At 41.8% G+C, this 18,987-nt stretch overlaps 1 protein-coding gene across 2 annotated transcripts in view; it reads left to right on the plus strand.

The window, feature by feature from the left end:
• The first annotated feature begins 1,537 nt into the window (after positions 1-1,537).
• Positions 1,538-18,987, plus strand: part of HTR2C (5-hydroxytryptamine receptor 2C) — a 289,469-nt gene continuing 272,019 nt past the window's right edge. For both annotated transcript variants that reach the window (XM_045471406.1, XM_045471407.1), the window contains exon 1: positions 1,538-1,644. The gene's annotated coding sequence lies outside the window, so the exon portion shown is untranslated. The remainder of the gene's footprint in view (positions 1,645-18,987) is intronic.

An 18,987-nucleotide genomic window follows, 5' to 3' on the forward strand; every position in this document is an offset into this window, starting at 1 on the left:
TGGCCCTCGGTACATTGCGACGGAGCCTCGACCAGGACGGGAGACACACACACCCCTCAATTCCCATTCCTCCTTAGAAGGAATCTGCTTTGGCCCCCTTCCCAGTGGGATCTTCTCCACTACTAAGTTTGGTCCTGCTGCCTCCGAGGCGTCTTGGCCCAGGTGGCTCCGACCACCGTTCTCTGCGGGGCGGCCAGGACACCGCAGGCACCTGCCGGGCGCCGGGGAGCCCGGCGGGGGGGGGGGGGAGAGCTCTGCTTACAGGGCTGCAGCTTGGCATCCCGTTAGTTGCCAAAAGGGAGATTTGTGGTTCAGTTCTTACCCTGCTGTCTTGACCATGTCAAGGCAGCCCTCACGGCGGCTGGGGCGCCAACTGGCCGTGGGCCTCAGGCTCTGTCCCAGGGAAATAGGTACAGCCCCACCGCAGAAACGCAAAAGAGCTGCCCCCGGGGTGTCTTTCTAAGCACCTAGGGGGGCCTGTGGGGTCAAGAAGGAAACCAAATTGTACCCTCTTGGGGCATGAAGGCCAAGAGTTTTCCTTTCTCCTTTCTCGGCATTTGGGGCTAGGGACAAGGCGCGGGGTGGGGGGGGGGATGCTGTGGTAAAGGGCCTTAGAGCCACGGCCTTTGCTAAATATGTTTGACCTTGTGAATGCCTCGCTTGTTCCTGTTGTGGAAAGGGGTTAGGAGTTGGAGACAGAACGTCAGAGGGAGTTTCAAAGCTTGGTGGAACTTCTAAGACTTCTGAAATGTTAAGGTGTGTGTGTGTGCGTGTGTGTGTGTGTGTGTGTGTGTTTGGGAAGGCGTTCTGTGAATCTTTAAGGGTGCATTCTTGAGACGCCCCCACCCCATGACTGACCTCGGTTCCCCCCAGACTCCAGGCCTCATAAATCAAGTTAATCGCCACCGCCGCCACCACCACCACCACGGGGTCTCGCGCCCCCTGCCAGCAGGTTCCAGATGCACTAAGACACGGTCCAAACAGGCCGGGGGCAGTGCAATGCTGAGCGCTGATTGGCCGCTCTTGGCTCCACCCCTCCTCCGGTTTTGGCCCAAGAGAGCGGTGCAGCACCGCCAGCGCGGGGTAGGCGCTCTGGTGCTCGCCGAGGAAGCTCGCAGCCTCGGGCGCACCGATCTTTCCGATCTTGCCTTTGGAGCAGCTAGATCGCCAACCTTGGCTGCTCCATCGGCCTGCCGCCCCTTACCTGCGATCGCATACGAACTTTTCCTCCCTTTTGGACACCGCTGTCGTCGGAGTCGTCGAGATCGGCGTGGCGCTCGCGTGATGGCCTTCGTCCGTTTAGAGTAGTGTAGTTAGTTAGGGGCCACCGAAGAAGAAAGAAGACGCGAATAGTGCAGAGATGCTGGAGGTGGTCAGTTACTAAGCTAGAGTAAGATAGTGGAGCAAGACCAGCCAAACCTGTCCGGGGGCGCACGGTCGCCCAGAGGAGGTCGACTCGCCGGTGCTCACTATCGCGCCGAGCTCCCTCCGTCCCTCCCTCCGCCGAGGCGCGAGATTGCGGCGCGCAGCGCAGCGCAGCGCATCGACTGCCGCGGGCTCCGCTGGGCGATTGCAGCCGAGTCCGTTTCTCGTCTAGCTGCCGCCGCGGCGACCGTTGCCTCGTCTTCCTCCCGGACGCTTGTGGTAAGTTGGAGCCCCGGGCGGCATTGCTAGCCGAGACCCTAACGGTTCAGGCGGGGGGGATGGGGTGGGGAGCGGGGACAGGTCCCGGATGGTTGCAGCTTGCAGAACTGCGCTGGCCCGAGCAGGAGGGGGGGGGGGGGCGGGGGGTAGGGAGGGACTCTGAACGCGCAGCTCGAGGAGAGCCTGGGGGTCTCTGGGAGGAGGCGGGGGGGGGGTGTCTTAGCTCCACGGGAGGGGCACTGAAGCCTCAAAGGAGGTTGGGAAGCCGGGGGGGGGGGGGGGGGGGAAGGACTTGAGATGGAGGCGCTGGGCGGAGGGGGGGAGGGTGGTCTCGAGAATCCAGCGCCCGGGTTGCTGAGAGAGAAACGGGAGGCGGGCGTGGGGTCTCAAGAAGTGGAGGGGCGGGGGGAGAGGGAACGTGGGTGTCTCTGGGCAGAGGTTCGGGCTGCGGAAGGTGCAACTGAATTGGGGATACGGGCTCCGTTTTTAAGAAAGCCGATTTCAGGAAAGTGGGAGGGGGGCACAGGGCTTGGGACAGTGGGAGCAGCGTGGGGCGAAGGATCCTCTCTGACGTGCTCATTGAAAACCGACCCTGATTCTCGGAGGGTCTCAGGGAACACCGGTAACTCTGGGGACAGGAACACTGCGGATCTGTGTCTGGGTCTAACAGCTGTGGGCTGAATTTGAACAGCGCTGCTGATGGTCACGTAAGTTTAAGAGGAGAGCATAAGGGCATTCGGCGAGCCTTTTTATGAGTTTACCTAAGTCACTATATTTTGAAGAGGATCGCGGAAAAGTCTCCAGTCTTAACAGTGTACCGCGGGATTGCTAAACGTAAGAACAGGTTGCCGTTCCTGAAGCCACATAAAGTTCGTCATTGCAAAACGTGTCTGTGTGTCTGTTTCTTTTCTTTTTTTTTTTTTTTTTTTTTTTTTTTTTGCGCCGTGCCCTTTGCCTTTGGCTTCCCGTTGGGTAGTACGCGACCGGAGGTGACCAACATTTTGTATTGTGTTCAAGACCCCTTTATTTGAAGCGACAGCACTCCTCCACTCAGATTCAGCGGGCGACATTTGATACTTGGTATCTAATTTGGTCAAGAATCGGAGCCAGTACCGTGCAGCTTCTTCATTAATGTTTACCATCACGAGCCCTACCCAAGGAACCTCTGAGTGCTGAGCCACTAAGGGCCTATGCCCCTCACCACATACCTTTCAGGCAGGCTAACCGAGGGAACCTCGCTGTAGGGCGAAGTAGCACTTAGCTGAAATGATTGGGGTTGGGGGAGAGACACTGCGCAGTGAGCAACCTCTGAGCTTCCCAGCTTGCAGACAGACCCTCCTGACCTCACCCACAGGGGTGCAGAAGGACATCTGGGTTCTAGAGTTTAAATTTTGATGGAGAGGTGTATCCACATATCAACCATTCTGACAATCACACACACACACACACACACACACACACACACACACACCTCACCCCCCTCCCCCCCAGCTCCAGGGGGTGAGGGGGGGAGAATTAAATAGTTTTTTCTATGTTGTCGGGAGGTGGGTTCTAGAATATTTAATTAAACATTTTATTCCTTAAATATGTTCTTCTAATCCTCCTGGGGAGGTAATAAAATATTTGTTTATTTCATCCACACAATTTCTTTCCTACTAGCTATTATCATCTACAGCAACAAGCCCAAGGTAAGTCCTGAAATTCCGAAGGTGGATAAGGCTTATGATTGCAATGTCAAGGTAGGATCTGGGGTGCTTAAGCCAGCACTGACAGTGTTTTTCTCTCTGCATGATCTAGAGAAGGTTATTAACCCTTCCTGTGCTTTCCTGAGGGATCTATATCTGGAGCTGTCACGGTTGATGATGATGACATTTTCAGATAATAACATGACAGGCTTTGGTGCTGTATGAACTCATGCGAGGAGAGAGCAGAAACTGACATTTTTCTAGATTAATTTAAGGCAATGGAGTAAGAAATATTTCTTTGTGCTTTCAAGGCTACCTGGGAAAAAAGATGTTTATTTCTTCAACGGTACAAGTAAAACCTTAAAAACCTAACATCTCTGATCTGACGTTGGACTGATCCATTAAAGGTTTAAGCACTGTGGGGATCTCCCCCCACCGGGGTTTACAGGTAGTACATTTCTCCTCTGGCAAGTAAATTCTAAAACCGTGTTAGGTGGGCACTACCATTTGGAATTGAATTATTTGAGAATATTTCTGCATGTAGCTGGTCAGTACCTAAATCTAAATAAGAATCTGAAGCCTCCATGAATCCTCAGTTATTTTACTAGTCCATTTATTGCCTTCAAGTAAACGGTATTTCTCTCCACTGAAGGGCAACACAACAATCAAAACGAAATTTGAGAGAGAGATTATCCAAAACCAACATTAAATGTCTTCAGCTACTCTTATTAAATTGCTCAAGGCCTGAGACCGAAGAAAGTGGCTGCTTTCTGAGCCTGCAGGCAAATAGGTCCCAAGCTATAAGGGCTCCAGAAGCTTCAGACCATTTGGCCAGCATCATTAAAGAACCTCTTACCACCCTACTCTTATAGCAGCGGAACCCCTCCCAAAATGGGGGTGTACAACGCTTGTATTGAGACTTTTTTGGTAGAACATCTGCTGAAGATCATGTTGTCTAGTGGAAGAAATAGTGAATTGGTACCACTAGGGGCCTAGATAGCCATGAGCAAATGAAGAACACTTGACCGTAAGTTGGAGTTAATAGGATACAGTAATAAGATATACCATCGTAATATAATAACGTACATTAACGTTCCGCATTAATGTAATGATCTGTTAATCCTATTTGATTATTGTGAAGCATATGGATATTAAGCATTTTAAATTTTTGCACAAAGGTGTTTTTGTTTATTATTATTATTGTTTATTTGTCCCTGTTCCAGGATACTTCTGTCATTTAATCTACAACTTGTACACTCTTGAATCTCAGAAACCCCATATGCTGAGAACATTGCTGCAAAACAGCCTAGTAATCTCCATTTTCAACAAGGAACACTGAAACCAACCAAGAGGTTAAGCCGCACCATCATTTGGCCAGTCGCTAGCCGATTTCACCTAATGCTCACACACAACGACCCCTTGGCAGTTATTTCTGACATTGTCATCCACAAATGATAGAGTCAAAGCAGGAGTTCAAACACGAAGCACGTCAGCTAGAATCTTAATTATGTTGTTGTTGTTTTTTCTCCCTGTACCCAGTATCTCTACTTCATCCTAATTCTTCTTCGTTTCAACTGTGTTTAAGACTATGCCATCTGGGGGCGCCTGGGTGGCTCAGGGGGTTGAGCCTCCAACTGTGGCTAACTAAGTTCGAGCCCCACATCAGGCTTGTTGCTGTCAGCGCAGAGCTGATTTAGATTTAGATCCCCTGTCTCCCTCCCTCTGTGCCCTTCCCCTGCTTGCGCTCTCTCAAAAATCAATAAAAGGTTTACGATATCGCATCTACAGTGGGCATTTAATAAAGCGAATCTTATTAATTAGGGTAAACTTTATTCATAGACGACCACTTGCATGATCTAATTTGAGAAGCACTAGAAAGGCCTCTGGGCCCCCAAATGAGTCGCCTTCGTGGTTTTCTGCAGCACTCGAGATTCTACATTGAGGAATTTCCTTCTCTAATGTTAGTTCTCGTCTCCTTTAAATACAAACATCCACTAAGAGGGGCGACTTATTTTTGTCACTGCCTATTAATAACTAAGCCTAAATTTGTTGACAGTTATCGAACAGCCTGCAGGACGGCACAGGATGACAGCCCCAGCCACGCGTGGCTATTTACATGCAAACTGGTCGACGGTGAATAAAACTATAAATTCAGTCCTTCAGTCTCACAGACCGTATTTTAGCTGCTGGACAACCCCCGGTGCCTCGCGACCCCCTGTTGGACAGTGCAGGTATAGACTGTCCTCGCCGCTGCAGAAAGTTCTTTTGGACATGAATTTCCAGCACACTAGAACATGTCTCTTCTGCTTTTATTTAAAGAAGTTTTCACTGATGCATACCCCTTTTCAACATTTTCTGGTCTCTTAATGCCTACACCTTCGTTGAAATTTTCGGCACCCGGCCCTTTCTTGTTGTCTGGTTTTAATCTTGCCGGTTCCTAGAGACTTCATTATTTTTGCTGATGGCTGAATAACAGTCCGGCCTCCTTGTTCCTTGGCCTCTTGTTTTCCATTGTCCTCGGGCCCAGGGACACACCTGAAATACATCAGTTTCTAAAAGTTTACAGTTCAGAAATACTAGGAAGTTCAGAAAACTTGGACTCAGTACCCACCCACTTGCCATCTCTACTTGCCATCTGATAGTCTGACCCCTATGCCACTCATCGCATTTCTCACCATCACCCAATATACAAGACGGCCCTCGCTGCCCTTCCACTGCCCCCCCCCCACCTTTTTCCTCCCCTATTTCAAGATAATCTGTCCTATTTTCTACTCGGATCGCTGAGCATTCCTGGAGAAAACTCACACAACTACACATTCACCGTCTCCAGTGTCAGCTGGGCCCTCAGCACGGCTCAACAATCCCTTTGCTTGCCAAATTTACGTGTTGACTCCCTTTCCTATGTTCCGAGACACGTGTTCCAAGCTTTTGCAAGTCCTGCCAACTTCTCTAGTCTACTCCGGTACCCCCCCGATTTCAGCAATTCTTTCACACCACACAGAGAAAACAGAAGCTAAAGAGATAGATGTATGAGGAAGATGTCATCTCTATTATCTTCTCCGTCCTCTTCTTCTAGACATTTATTTGTTACTTCTGTCCTTACATCTTCTGCTTAGCCTTGGAAACATAAATGCCCCTGTTCCTTTCCCGAGTTAACTTCTCCCTCTGTGCACTGGATCCTGTTTCCTTCTATGTCCTGAAGGTCTCATCCATGATACAGTGGTCTCTTTCTGCAGTATCTTACATGGTCCCTTTTGGTTCCTTGCCCTCCACATACAAACTTCATCTTCCTTATATTGAAAAAATGGATCCTTTATGACAGGCTAGTGTTATTAATACATTTCGAGTTAGTTATTAAAATGACCATGCTTTCCTTCTGACCCATTTTTAAGGAAGTGCTCTCCTGAACCTGTTCTCCATCCCATCCCCAGCCTTATTTCTCTATCAGTTTCTTTTGGGCCATGGAAAAACATTGAGAGTATGTAGGTGGTCAGCGAAGGCCATTTCACCTGCCCTAAATTCTTAAACACGGCTTTAGTTATTCGGTTCAGGTCACTATAAGAATGAAGTATCCTCTGGTGGACAATAAAAGGAATAGATTTCTTCCTTCCTTCCAATCTTTTTCTTTTTTCCTTCCTTTCCTTTTCTCCTTTTTCTCCTTCTTTCTTCTTTTCTTTCTTTCTTTCTTTCTTTCTTTCTTTCTTTCTTTCTTTCTTTTTTCTTTCCTTCCTTCCTTCTTTCTAGGGCCTAGATTTCTGATAAAAGGAGTGAGCAATAAAGAAATCAGGAAATGGAGAGTTAGTTCAATGCACCTAGGTGCAGCCTGAACTATTTACTGTACAAAGTGGTTAGCCAAGCCTGGGAAGAATGAGGGTGAGGAGTGAGTGTCGCCTTCCAAGGAAAATGAAGCAGCTTGATTGGAGGGAGGAGGGGAGAGTGAGCGTTCAGAGTGGAATCAGCCTTATAATACAGGATGTAGGGGGTAGGTGCAATATAAATTTTTTTTAAACAAAAATTACTACTGAAACCAAAGACCATATCAACTAATCTCTCGAAAAGAATAGCAATGAATACACTGAACTGGGGTTCTCTTTATCTTTTTTCATTTTTCTAAAAAAAAAAATACCATTGCCTTTAAAGTCATTAGTGTCTTTGAAGTCATAGTGCATTTTTTTCATGTTTATTCATTTATTTTTGAGAAAAAGAAGCATGAGGGAGGGAGGGAGGGAGGGGCAGATAGGGAGGGGCAGAGAGTCTCAAGCAGGTTGCACGTTGTCAACACAGAGCCCGACATAGGGCTTGATCTCAGGAACCTTTCATGAAGCACGAGATCATGACCTGAGCCAAGATCCAGAGTCAGAGGCTTCACCGACTGAGCCACCCAGCTGCCCCATAAGTGCATTTTAAATCCACATGTCTCTGAGTTTATCTCAGTAGTCAAAGACTTAATACTTTCAGGTACAGCTTCCTATAATCAAGGTAGGAAGACTCGCCCATTTTAAGAGGGTTACATGTATTTTACTCATGTAAGCCTCACATTTACCCCATGCGAAGGTACAACTAATACCCGCCATTTGCAGATAGGGAAACTGAGGCACCACAAAGGGGTTAAATAATCCACTTAACGCTAATTAACTGAAACCAAGCTTGAAACCTTGCAGTTCTGATTCCAGAGACTATGCTGTCCAACGGTAAACTCTCCTGTCTTCGTTACGGAATGGGCTACTTTATCTTTCATACTGTAGCCCCTAGTCTTTGGATGGAACAGATTTGCATGTGAACATTAGGCTATTATTACTGACAGTGTCCATTAATCATTAATACGCTGTTTGACAAAGTAATAAGATAGGCATGTAACATTTCATCTGGGGATTCAGCTATCAATAAAAAAAAAACAAAAGTAAAGCAAATGAGTGAGGCTCAGGGGACTTAGATCATTTAAAAGCTGAATTAAAATCATGGATATAATGCTGTTCTGCACGGAGGATGACTGGGAAGACTCAGGTGTCATTACAGTGCGTTGGACACATAAGGGTGTGTGGTTTGTCCTATATGTGACACCACAACACAGGCCATTGAAATTTAGTCCTTTATATACAGTCGCCTACTTGGAATTCAAACAGGAAAATTGAAATCCTGGAGGTCCGAGACTGGAAGAAGCAGAGGGTGTTAAAAATTCTTTATCATGGGGCGCCTGGGTAGCTCGATCTGTTGAGCGTCTGACTCTTGATTGTGGCTCAGGTCATGATCCCAGGGTCATGAGATCGAGCCCCACATAGGCTCTGTGCTGAGCATGGAACCTGCTTAAGACCCTCTCTCCCCTCCCCCCCTTCCCTCCCTCCCTCTGCCCTTCCCTTCTCAGGTGCTCTCTGTCTAAAATTTAAAAAATTAAATAAAATTATTTATCGTGTATCAGAGAGGAGCGAGGGGTTGTCTGATCCTATTTGCCATGTATTACCTTTTCACACTGGCATCAGGAGAAACAATTTAATAGCCATGACCTGGAAAATTGGTACGGTAAAAAGTAACTGTCAACTTTTAGTTTACTGATCTGAGCTCAGGGAGGAAGACTGTATTCCAGTTGAGTACTTAAAATTAATGAAGGGTTTAAAAGAACACACCAAACAATCTGTATGCTTAAAGGCTTTATTTTGTGATTGATGAAAAAAACTCCTTCCATTTTAATGACATAAAAACTGGGACTTGTGATTCCACAATAATTTATTGCTTAGAAATGGGGAGTCAAATGGGAAAACTTAGTTCTGTGCTTTCAACTTCCCTTCCCAAACCTATCTAAATTCTACTTGGTTTTCAAGGTCTGGTTTAAACAACCACCCCCACCTTGCATAAAGGTTTTGCTGACTAACCCACATACATGGCAAACTTCTTCCTCATAGTAAGTAATCAATTAATATATCTTGATTAATTGTATTGTCGTATATATGATCAATCCATATCTATCTATTTATCTACCTATCTCTCTATCTCTCTATCGATCTATCCATCCATCCTCTTAGGAATGTATGTTCCAGTGGTTAAAAGTGAAAGAAGACACAGGAAGAAATAGAGTAGAATTTCTCGCACACCTTCACAAAAACTTTTAAAAACTCAAAGCATCGGCAGAACAAAGGATTTCTCTGAAATGATGTCATGTAATCTCTCTCAACATACTTTAGAGCGATTAAGAAATTATAAACCTTCTTAATAAAGTTTTTTTTTGATGTTTATTTATTTTTGACAAAGAGAGAGACAGAGCATGAACAGGGAGGGGCAGAGAGAGGGAGACACAGAATCGGAAACGGGCTCCAGGCTCTGAGCTGTCAGCACAGAGCCCGACGTGGGGCTCGAACCGCGCGATCATGACCTGAGCCGAAGTCAGACGCTCAACCGAATGAGCCACCCAGGCCCCCCAAGAAATTATAAATCTTCTTAAACTGGTTTATAGCTAAAGTTTAGCCCTATCATACACAGTTTATTTTTTTTCAGTTCACAGTGGAATAATATACAACTATAAATATATTTTTATTTATTTTATTTAAATAAACTAAATAGATAATTAATAGATGATAGATAGATAGATAGATAGATATAAAAGAGAGAAAGAGACACCCGATTCTATTGGCCACATACATGTTTGGTGAAGATGGGTAATGATCAATGATTAGGATCAGTTCCATATTCTGGCTGTAGAATTCCCTTGTTTTTTAGCTTTTAATTAGTAACCTCAAGGGTCTACACTCATTTTGTAGCGTGAGTTGATGGTTCAGAGTGGAGCAGAACTTTTTCTTTTTTAAGTAATAATTCCCGAATGCCTTTACAGCAAATAAATTTATAAACAAGTTTTATTGCTTCATTTTTATACTGTAATAGGAAAGCAGAGGTTACTATTAATGAATTCCTTGAGTGATAAAATTGTGAACTGTTAGGTTTTTTTTTTTTTTTTTAATCTTAGGAAAACAGTTAAAATGAATGTAATGCTTCTGTAGGTAGATTGTTCTAGCACTCTTTGGGGGTTTCGTTAGTCACTGATTCCCAAAGGGCTAATAGCCCCATATCTTATATTATTATGTGTAATGTCAGTCTACAATAGATGCAGAGAGAAATAGATGACTATTCTTGGTGGAAGTAAAAGAAAAAGGATCTGGTATCTCTGCAACAAATTTTTTTTAAGCCAAGTTTTTAAAAAGCAGAAATGAGTTGGTTTCTCAATAGACTTATTTCCCTAGTCCTTTCATTATGCTTCTATACCTATTTTTAAAATCACTATAAACAAATGGATAAAATTGATGACATATGGTAGAATTTTAAGCCCGAAAACTACTCATGTATACGATGACCCTCTTCCCCACTTTGGAAGGTATTCTTTATTAGGATGGTTACTTATCTTTTTGAAAAATATATTTTTATTGTCATAAAATACACATACCATTAAAGTTACCATCTTAACCATGGTTACGTGTACAGTTCAGTAATGTTACATACATTCACACAGTTTTGGGACCATCACCGCCATCCATCTTTGTAACTCTTTTCATCGTGTAAAACTGAAACTCTATACCCATTAAGCAAGTTCCCCTCCACCCCAATCCTTGGTTACACTTTCTGCCTGATACATTGCCTCTTGCTCTACAAAATCTTAAGTTAGCACACACTCACTCATTTCATTAGTTTGAAGGTTCATTATCACCCTCGCACTGAATTATGGTCTACCTTAACTTTTTTCCTGCTTCTACTGCCAAACCTCAGCCAATCATCTAAATGTTTGGTAAGTAGATTGACAAAATTCATGATCCATGTTTATCTGTCAAATTAGTCAACTGCATGATGAAGGCGAATCCAAGGCTTGTAACAATCATGGAATTTCAACAAGTGTTTGTTGAGGGCCTACTGTATGCCTAACATTTCTTTGGATGTTAGAGAAGTGACACACATATTACACAGTACTTCCTTGAAGAAGTTAATAGTCCTGTTAGACCGAAAGGCAATTCCGTGTAATAATATAGTCCTGCAGCTTATTATACAGACGACATTGGCTTTCTTTCCTTCCTACCCTCAAGAGCCTCAGTTTCTACAACTATAGAATAAGAGGATTGTACCAAGTGATCTTTCTGATCTTTCTGGATCAAACTAACCTTTTTGTTACAAACAAGGATGCAGAGGGGCGCCTGGGTGGCTCAGTCGGTTAAGCGTCCGACTTTGGCTCAGGTCATGATCTCACAGTTCGTGAGTTCGAGCCCCGCGTCAGGCTCTGTGCTGACAGCTCAGAGCCTGGAGCCAGCTTCACATTCTGTGTCTCCCTCTCTCTCTGCCCCTTCCCTGCTCATGCTCTGTCTCTCTGTGTCTCAAAAATAAATAAACATTAAAAAAAAGAATTTTTGAAATAAAATTAAAAAAAAAAACCCACAAGGATACAGAAACCACTGAGGTTAAATGCCTTACATCCCTAAGGTTACAAATCTGGAAACATAAATTATATGAATGTATAAAATGGAGAAAGGAATACGAAGAAACCTCTCCCAAATTTTACCACGAAAATAAAAGTAGTGAGAATTTAATAGAATTTAATAATTTAATACATCATTACACCTAGAATCTAATGTAATAGTTAAAAACCACTGAAAACTTGAGACGATAATCCATTGCTATAAAGTAATTTGCTACCTTTTTAACCTTAGTGTTGTACTTTGCTGTGGATAAGTACAACTTTCAGAAGAGCAGCCAAACTTCTTCCTATCTATGGTCGATATGCTGAGTCTCTTGATTCAGAGTGAAGCAACTAAAGCAAATAAAAGGACATTTATCTGTAACCTAATACAGAATGCATGTATGAAAACACATTGTTCGAATTTAAAAAGTATTCTATCCCTCCTCCCACATTTCTTTACTTTTTCACGCAAATTGAAATAATGCTTATTCTTTCCGCTTGGGAGTCATTCTTGGATCACCTTTCTCCCTCTAGTCTCAAGCTTCTCAGTTATTTTGACAAAATGCTGCTCAAAACTTTCCCCCTTTTCATTCCCATTGTGATTATAGAATCTGAGGATTAGCGCCTTAAGGCTCACTTCCGACAACTCCCCAATTCCGCGTTTGAAGTCTACACGTCTCCCACACACATCACAATGCCACAAAATCGGGCTGCCCAACGTCTGGGCAAAGCAGACGTGTGGTTAATAGCAACCAGATGCTAAGGTAGCTGTCAAATGTCGAGACGTTTTATGAAGGTGGGGCTGGGAGGACGATGCAGATTGTAAAGCCAAGGAACAATACCTAAAATTCACATGTGCTATGATTTTGTATGTGCAGTGGAGAGGGACTGCTGGTCATATAAAGGATTATCTAGGTTGACACCCGCACACGTTGTATTGTGTTTGGTTTTGTTTCTTTGCTTTTTGTTTTTTGTTTTTTAGGCCTCGAGGTCTGTCTCCAATGTGCCTGGCGTGGTGTTTAAGGTTCTATATGCATCATCTTCCTTTTGAATTTGAGTCTTATCTTTCCTACTGGCTTATGAACTCTCATAGGACGAAATTACGTATTATTCACTTCCCCCACAACTACCCTCTGCATACATCATTACACATTGTGGGCTCTTTCAATATATATTTGCTTAATAATTAATACATAAGAGCACATGAGCACTGTGGAGAAAGGTTTTTATAGTACAAACTTACAGTTTAATGACTTGCGTTCTCGTCTTTTCTGAGCCTCGATGTTCTCCCCTGTTTAAGTAAGCCAGACTGAATGGTTTACTAAGGGCATTTCAAATGTTACAATATATGAAAATACCAGCAGGTTTGCAGTTCTGAAAATTCGCTTCAATAATAATGCTCAAGTAGTTGAGTTTTATAGCCAAGAAGATAATTGTAACTCTTCTCCAACTACTTAGGAACTCCTTAAACAATCTAAAATGAAACCTCACTTAGGATCTTGATCTTGTCCTTTCCCTTTTCACTCCAGGGCCTACGTAGGAAATGATTCATTATTTAAAGGTTACTAAACGAGTGGAAATTTCTCTTCTTTTTGTCTTTTTTTTTTACAGCAAATTTAGGACATCATTGGCTACCAATAACAAATTAAATATAACCATTTTTAGGTGGTTTAAATTAAACCATCTGCAGCCACAGTCCCTCCACAAGAATTAATTAATATCTCGGTGAATATCAGGGCTGTCATTGCCTGGCTGATGATTGAGCTTCGTGATTAGAAATTGTCTTTTCCTTTAATATATTCCTAGACTGAATTGGATATGTAAGCTATTACTTTATAGAGGACTTCAAAAGAAAAGGAAATTTGTGGGCAGATATTCATCTCGAGGCCTTTAATTACATTTCATATTATCTTTTTCCTCTTGTATCAGAACCTTTCTTTTATGAGGCGTATTCAATTTACTGTATTTGTATTCAGAACTCTTTGAGTCTTTGAGAGTGACCGCAGATGGCTGGACGGAGCAAAGGAAAGGCCATTTATAGCTTGTTCATGACTTCTTTCTGTGTTTTATTTTGATTTCTAATTACCTTCTCTTGAAAATGATATCAAGTTCCTTTATCACCATCTTCAATGACTCTAAAGGTATACCCTTTGTGTTGGCATAAAATCATTTCAAAGGAACTATTCAAACTTGGGTCCTCAGCCGGATTTTAACCTGTGGCACTCAAGCCTACTCTAGATCTAGCTGAATAATCGTGTAGATTTCTATCACCATCATCACTTTAAGGATATTTTTTTTGAAACTTAACTACACGTGACATTGTAAAAACATGGCAGAGAATATAGCAGTTATTCTTAGAGTCACAGAACTGGCAAGCCAGTATTTAATGAACATTTTTTGTGTGCTGTGGTTCCTACTATAGAGCAACTTACATTTCTTTCAGCAAGATAAAACAGATACATGCACCATCAGATGTTCTTTGGATAGCTGAAAATATGATATGGATCTCTGGAGATAGGTGAAGCTTGGAGGTAAAAGAATTTGGACCAATCCATACTCTTCTGGCGTAGCTGAATTTCAGAACTTTCCAAGGGAAAGAAGGTTGTAGAGAGGGAAGAACAGAGGTCCAAACAGTAAGCATTGATTATACAAAGCTTTGGGGAATATCTAAGCATTATATTTTTCTCAGAATCTTCAAAATGAAACACGCAGGCTTTCTCTCCCAACTGTATACGTTATCACATTCAATTATTGTTAAGGTTCTGCTCTGTGCAAGACATTTGACTGAATAGTCCAAGGTCTCCCAGAAGAGGAAACAATATATAACTTGTGATCTCCAGGAAGCTGGAGTCCAGTTGGGGAGCCAATATATGAGTGCCACATAAAGGATTTGGTCTTCCCCCCCTCAAAAAAAAAAAAAGGTTTCTGTTAAATTAAACTTAGAGAAATTTCCAGGAATAGATATAGAAACGTTTTTGCCCTGAAGCTCAAAGAAGGAATATGGATTTGGATCAATTCTCTCAGGTGCCTTGTTCACTATCACCTGAACTTATAGTGACCAAATCTCTTTTTTGCTGACTCAGAAATTTCCAGATGGATAGTATTTTTGTAGAAAACAGAAACAAAACCAAAAACATCTCCCCGAGTCTGGCATCCTTCATGCTCAATCTTGTTACTAGTAAGTAAGTAGATATCTGAATTACACATTGACTTATAGTACTAGTATGTAAATGATTCGCTGTGGATTAAACTCTCAGATAAAATCAGTTGTCTATCAAGTGACTACTAATTCTCAATACCAAAAGAGTCATACATTTTTATTAGATAATTTACAGAACTTAATATTTTTAGGAATATTAGCAAAGTAATTCACAATTCCAAAATACAAGGATGACATTATGAAAACATTAACAAGTTGGGTACTAAGAATTTTAATAAAGCAATGGAACTAAAGTATACTGATAGCATTTGTAACAGACTTACTATCGCTTGTGTTTCAAAGATAAATGAATACAGGCTTAAAAAAGGGCCCCTAACTTGTTCCAGGTCACTCAGCTAATTATTGGCAAAGCTTACAAGGAGAACCCAAATCTCTTAAACTTCAAATGAGGTTCTTTTCCACCATGGTCTACCTCTTCTTGAAGGCTATGTGGCACATGAAATGAAAGCCTTTAAAAATTTGACATCATACTGTCTTTGAGAATCACATCATGCTTAGTAAATCTAGAATAAACAGAAAGTGAATTCACACTGTTGGTTTCAATAACCAGAAAGTTCGTAGTACAAGTGTGTGAATATTTTCAAGGTTGTGATTTTCATTCTTACTGACATAGATAAGAGATCCCGTGTGTGATATATTATATATATATACATATATATATATGTATGTATATATATATATTCAGAATGAGAGGAAGAGAATCATGGAAAAGACAAGAGTATTTTCTGCAGTTTAAATTAGATAACTGACCAGTTGACAGGCCGTGTGCATTTATTTATGGTAGCATTTTTATTTTTTAATTTGTTAAAGCAACTGAAGTCTGAAACAGCTCAAGGCTGGATGATTCCTTTCTATAAATTACGTCTCTTGAAATGTACAAATGCAAGCATGAGTCACTAGCTACAGAATTCCAGCTTTAATCCATTATGTCATTTTTATAAGGAAACAAACCGGTGACCTTCACGGGGTGTTAAGGACAATGAATCTGTGAATTACAGACTATGGGAAAGATGTGATCATAACACAAACAATCCAATGAGTTCGATGCTATGATTTAAAAGGGAAAAAAAAAATAAAGTACATTTTGAAGGCAAACTGAAACATTCACATACCTTGGAAGCAAATGTCAAATAGTTAACTTTCAGTTAGATATGCATGGGCAGAAACGGTAACCAGAAAGAAAATGCACAGCCCAAGCAAATCTGCAATGTAGGTTTTGTGGAGTGGTTTCAATTTTCTATTGATTCATCAGAACTTTTCAACTATAGGGTTACTGAAATTGTAAAAAGGGGGAAAGGGAAAGAATTAAATATTGAGCCCCACTCTATCCTAGTCAATGCATTTGACAAAGTACATACATTCCCTCATGTAATTTGCACGACAACCGTAATAAACAGGAAATGGAGACACAGAGAATTTAAGTCACATGCCCAAGCGCATAGCCCATCTACGTAGAGCCAGGCATCAAGCCAAGCCTGTCTCACTACAGAGGTTATGGATACTTTTTCCATGGCACCCTGATTAGCAGCCTGAAGTTTTTAAAATACGCCAAATGTTCATGCCCAAAATGTACTGTCACTATAACATTTACTTAGTCACTGGCAATGTCCTCAAAGGACTACATAAACGGAAAACAAGTCAGGAGACATCAGTCATATGTAAGCTTCTACAAATCAAGGATGCGTGTATTCTCAAAGATGTCAGTTCATTTTTAAAGGTGAGGGAATTATTATTTACTAATAGGATTAAAGGTGGAAAAAGCGTGCAAAACGTTATCTAATAATAGTAATTGGCAATGAAATAGGAAAATGGTAGAAATGAATCATAATATTTTTTTAAAAAAATACCTGATACAGTTTATGTAATCAGAGGTCTTTGTGATTAAGAGCATTTAGAGTATATAAACGTTAAAAAAAAAAAAATTGTTTTGAAGATGGTGTTTAAGATTAGATGAGGAGTTTTATTTTATTTTTTTCAATGTTTATTTATTTATTTTCAGAGAGAGCTTGAGCAGGGGAGTGGCAGAGAGAGAGGGAGGGAGACAGAGAATCCCAAGCAGGCTTCGCACTGCCAGCATGGGGCCCGATGCATGGCTTGAACCCACGAACTGTGAAATTGTGACCTGAGCCAAAGGCAAGAGTCGGACGCTTAACCGACTGAGCCACCACCCAAGGCACCCCTTAAAGAGCAATTTAAATAAGTTTTAGAGTCTGAGTGTTCTCATCTTAAGAGGGTAACAATTTGTCCCTTGCAAGATTGTTCTAAGGATGTGATGCATAACGTATACACAGAAGCTAGCGCATGATAAACTTAAAATAAACAAGAAAAAAAAAAAAAAAAGACCAGACAGATTTACCTTAAGTTCCCCCAAATCACATTTACTAAAGGGAAAAAGGCAGTCATAATAACACAGGAAACATTTTGAGTACGTATGCCGTGAAATTCCATTCTGCTCTTATAGCTTCATAACATAATAAATGCTTCTATTTTAATCTAATTTCTTATATGATAGTTATATTTTCTCATCATTTAACAAGCTCAGCTTTATTTTTTTTTATTTTTTTAAATGTTTGTTTTTTAGTCAGAGAGAGAGAGAGAGAGAGAGAGACAGAGCGTGAGCAGGGGAGGGGCAGACAGAGAGGGAGACAGAATCTGAAGCAGGCTCTGTGCTGTCAGCACAAAGCCTGATGTGGGGCTCGAACTCATAGACTGTGAGATCACGACCTGAGCTGAAGTCAGACGCTTAGCCGACTGAGCCACCCAGGTGTCCCAACAAGCTCAACTTTAAACATGGCATCTGCATTTTATTTATTTATTTTATTATTATTATTATTATTATTATTATTATTTTTTTTTTTTACATTTACATCCAAATTAGTTAGCATATAGTGCAACAATGATTTCAGGGGTAGACTCCTTAATGCTCCTTACCCATTTAGCCCATCCCCTCTCCCATAGCCCCTCCAGTAACCCTCAGTTTGTTCTCCATATTTAGGAGTCTCTTCTGTTTTGTCCCCCTCCCTGTTTTTGTATTATTTTTGTTTCCCTTCCCTTATGTTCATCTGTTTTGTCTCTTAAAGTCCTCATACGAGTGAAGTCATATGATATTTGTCTTTCTCTGATTAATTTCGTTTAGCATAATACCCTCCAGTTCCATCCACATAGTTGCAAATGGCAAGATTTCATTCTTTTTGATTGCCGAGTAATATTCCATTGTATATATATACCACATCTTCTTTATCCATTCATCCATCGATGGACATCTGGGTTCTTTCCATACTTTGCCTATTGTTGATAGTGCTGCTATAAACATGGGGGTCCATGTGCCCCTTGGAAACAGCACCTCTGTATGCCGCAGATAAATGCCTCGTAGTGCAATTGCTGGGTCATAGGGTAGTTCTCTTTGTAGTTTTTTGAGGAACCTCCATACTGTTTCCCAGAGTGGCTGCACCAGCTTGCATTCCCACCAACAGTGTTTTCTTTTGGTATACTGATAATATATTTTGTACTGAGTTTTTCCTGCAACTTTTACAGTGAAGCTGATCGTGCCAAGTTGAGTAAATATTGTGACTAAATGGTTTTGAATAAAAACAAAGCATACCAAACAAATCCACCAGTGATCTGAGAATATTTTAAGAACGAGTTTTCAGTATTACTCAGAGCAAAAGCCTATAGAGTATTCAGAACCTGTCATTAGTTTTTAGCTGAACTCTGAATTTGTTAGCTTTAAGGCAACTGGAAAGAAAATCGCTGGCTGTATATATGCACTACAAGTTAAACAAAAAGGGGGCTGTGAGGAAGACATAAACTTGCACAACAAACTACAAAACCAACCCCTCCCCAAAATAACCCGTAATGAATATCAACTGTGAAAAGAGGAGTTAAAATAAAGTTTCAAACACAGCTTTTGCCCATAATAAAGAAGGCATAGAGTTTCTTCTACTTGGTCCTTTTTTGGATGCTTACGGACTTGGCACGTTCCTCACCAGAGAAGTCGCTGGAACGTATGGTTT

This window comes from Leopardus geoffroyi, chromosome X, assembly GCF_018350155.1.
Source record: "Leopardus geoffroyi isolate Oge1 chromosome X, O.geoffroyi_Oge1_pat1.0, whole genome shotgun sequence".
In the NCBI taxonomy this organism is placed as follows: Eukaryota; Metazoa; Chordata; class Mammalia; order Carnivora; family Felidae; genus Leopardus; species Leopardus geoffroyi.